At 48.5% G+C, this 3,542-nt stretch overlaps 1 long non-coding RNA gene across 1 annotated transcript; it reads left to right on the top strand.

Moving 5' to 3' along the window:
- The first annotated feature begins 343 nt into the window (after positions 1 to 343).
- Positions 344 to 2,736, top strand: LOC134427855 (uncharacterized). Its single transcript, XR_010030246.1, has 3 exons — positions 344 to 472; positions 1,613 to 1,685; positions 2,461 to 2,736. It is a non-coding gene; the product is annotated as an uncharacterized LOC134427855 (long non-coding RNA).
- The last annotated feature ends 806 nt before the right edge of the window (positions 2,737 to 3,542 follow it).

The raw sequence follows: 3,542 nt of genomic DNA, 5'->3' as shown, positions 1-3,542 counted from the left end.
GCTGTCAGAGGCGCCGCGGCCGCCGGGAGGGAGGGCGGGAGCGGCGCGGCCGCCGCGGCGCTGCGCATGCGCGGCCGGGGGCGGGGATGGCCGCCGCCGCCATCTTGGGCGGCCGAGGCGCCGGGTGCGTGTCCCGGCGTGCCGCGCGCGCTTCCCGGCGTGCACTGCGCGGCCGGCCGCCTGAGGGGGCGGCCCGGGAGCCCCGGGAATAGCGGGGACTGTCCGGGGACACACCGGCAGAACCGGGCGCAGCCCGCAGGCCACGAGGGTCAGGCACACCCGGAAAACGTCGGTCGCCGCAGCAGTGGCACCGGGCACGCCAACACCGGGCACGGCGGGTGTCACCGAGCACCGGGAAGGCGAGGCGCCGCCGGTACACCACATCCCCCCTGGCCTCCCGCAGGCACCGGGCTCTGTAGTGCTTTCCGAGCGCCCCTTCCTAGGAATCCCTTCCCAGGACAGCTCTGTTTTAGTGAGTGACCTTGTCCCTTAGGTCTGATTCACTCGCTGAGAGAAGGTTCGGATCTTTTGTGTCCATCACCTCCGTGTGAGGGGAGCTCTAGGGGTTCCCCTGTGCACCTCCCAGAGCACCTTCATAGGGGTAGCATAGAAACACTCGCACTTTACACTGGGAACTGAATGTTCGCATTATCTACAAACCCCATTTAGTTAAATCTCAAAATGTCCTTTGTTTGGAATCTCAAAATGGTGGTAAACTGAGGCACAGACCAGTGCTACTTTAACCCGTGCGCTCACAGGAGGTGACAGCAGAGCCTTGGCACTGCCTGTCCCAGCTCCTGTGTGGCTGGCACAGCCGAGCAGCTCTGTGCAGCACGGTTCTGCCATCAGTTTGTAGTTCTGAGTCCCCGTGCTCTGCAGTGATGTGGTGTCAGGGGCAGCAGTGCTTGCCCAGGACTCTGCACAGCCCAGCAGGGTGAGTTCCCAGCTGCGCTGGCCAGGGACAGTGACCACAGCCACCTCCAGCCCTGGCAGCAATGCAGTGAGAGTGGGGCCACACAGCTCTCTGAAATGCTGACCCAAGGAAAGAGGTAATTCCATGTGGAAAATTATCTAGAGAGCAAAAACTGAAAGAAACTTCAAGGGACGCTGAAAATTTCATAATCAAAAGCTGTGTAGTCCTGTCCGTTACTCCTGTGAGTAGCAGTGGAGGTTGCTAATGTAACAGTTACCTAATGGATCTCTCTGTTTGTACCCAGAGCACCTGAGGGTGCTGGTGTCAGCCTTGCCTGTGCTGGGCCTTGGCCCCTGGCTTGCTCTTGTTTATTTTATACAGCAGTAAACAAGACAGGGCTGTGCAAACCCCCTACACCACACTCGTCAGCATTATTTCACAGACAACATAAGAAACAGGGGACTGAAATTTAGGGGAAAACTTTCAAATGGTTGCCCAAATTACCTTGGCTTTATTTCCCTCTACTTGCAAAGCAGACAAAACTGTTTTGACAGCCTCAATATTCTAATATTTCAAATATTTTGGAGTGCGTATTCAAGTGATAATTAGCATCTACCCAAAAAATTAAATATAGTTCACGGAGATTAATTAATTTCCCAGAGATTGTTAGGACACTGGTATTTTATTCTCCTTTTGCAGCTGGCCTTCCTTGTAATATCGTTGCTTGATACTAGAGTGGAAAAGAAGTCCCAGCTGCCAGTACAGCTGAATGGTGAGGAGTCTCAGAGCCCATTTTTCTTGATCATTTCCTTGATTGCTACCATGTACCTTGATAATAGCAAACACGGACCCTGCGCCTCAGTGGGGACAGGCAGGTCCAAATTGCACAGCTCCCTCTGATCTCAGCTTCAGTTTTTCCCTCAGAATATTCCTAAAGGTAGTGTTTGCAGCTTGCACAGCTCTGCTGCAGCGTGAGCCAGGCTTCTTCAGGGGAGTTTTTGCCATCTGGGATGGCACACACAGCAGTAGCTACTACACCTGAGATTATGATTCCAAACGTTCCATCAGCCCTTGCCACACGCTTCCTGCTAAACACGGAAACTGGATTCATTGATAATTCATATGTTGCCTCTGAATGAAAGTTGTCGTTAATATTCTGCGCATGTACATATTTGTGTAGCAAAGCACCTGCAGTGACTGTACTGCTGCAGCCGGCTCATGTACACGTTTCACGTCCGTTGCGGTGCCTGACCTACAAAAGATGTGAGCTGTTACAGCCACACAGCTCTGGAAGGGAAAGAGTTGCATGAAAATGCCTCCACAGATTTGAACTGAAAGATCAGTGCAGTTTTAGGTCGGGACTGAATTCCAGTGACACAAATACTGTCATTACAAGGTGCCTAAGCACATACCAAAGGAAATTGACTTGTAGCTATGTCTTGCAGTTCAATTTAATGAGTCAATGGGCATGTCTACCTGTGTCATTAACCCTGTCACTGGGATAAATCACAAGAAATGAGCATTTTTTTTCTTCTTTTTTTCACTAGTGACTTCTCTGTGGCTCAAGCAAGACTCTAGAACTGCAAGTTTCCACTTTATTGTTCTTATAGATGCAGAAGTTTCAGAAATCTCACTCCCAGTACTCATGTGGCCTTCCCTCTACATTATAAACATAAGGAAGAGAGCAATCTGTGTGTCCTGCTCTACGTGACATTCTCAATAGCATTAGAAAGAAGATAAACAAATCCTGCCTCTGAGGTTGTGTGTGGGGAACCTTGGCCCTGTGCAAAGTCTTCCCTTGTTGCAGTAAAATTTTTCATTGAAGTAAGTCCCTTTTCTAATTTGGTATGAAGGAAATGAAAATTAAATTTTCAGCAACTGTTCCTGTTTTACTGCTAATAGTGGCCTTGCCTGTTTTCACTCCATTTTGTGTCTCACCTGGACTGCTGATGGCATAGAGCTTATAAAGCGTTTATGTTACTTTTGATGATAATGTTTTTCTGTATCTCGACTCAATAGTCTTTGATAGTCCAATGCTATTCTGATGATACTGCTGTTACATGGTTCCTTCTTTAAAATCACGTGTTAGTTCTTTTCCTAGAGCCAAAGGGTGAAAGTCCAGGTACAAGAAGCATTTCAGTCACTTACCAGTTCTGTTTCCACTGGTGTCCCCTGCCAGGCCTTATCCAAACCTGAGTGCTTGCCTTGGAGGTGACGCGTTCCCTGGCAGCCATGGGCCTGGCTCCTGTGCCAGTCCCGGGTTATCTGCTGATTCCTCTGTGGTTCTGGGAGGCTGTAATTGGTGTCTGCTCACGCTCACATTCACCTGCTCTGTCCCCATACAGTGAGTGGGATGTTAAAAATGTCCTATTTCTGGGAGACTGTGAAAACAAGTGTTTCCTATAATAACTTTGTTAAAGTTTTTAACATAGGAATTTTAATTGCAGGTATTTATTGTCAAACAAGATGTTTTTTGTTCCCAGAATTTTAAAATTTATGAGAATTATTTTATTCAAGGATAAATATGCTTACTTAAAAACTTTTATTCAATAGTTTCAGTGAATTATTTCTTTTGTCTTCATCGTGTTTTTCAGGGTTATAGTGAAAGCCAGTAACATACACATTCCAG

The sequence above is a fragment of the Melospiza melodia genome, chromosome 21, assembly GCF_035770615.1.
Source record: "Melospiza melodia melodia isolate bMelMel2 chromosome 21, bMelMel2.pri, whole genome shotgun sequence".
In the NCBI taxonomy this organism is placed as follows: domain Eukaryota; kingdom Metazoa; phylum Chordata; class Aves; order Passeriformes; family Passerellidae; genus Melospiza; species Melospiza melodia.
Note: the sequence above shows the minus strand (reverse complement) of the source record. Positions and strands in the feature narration are given on the sequence as shown.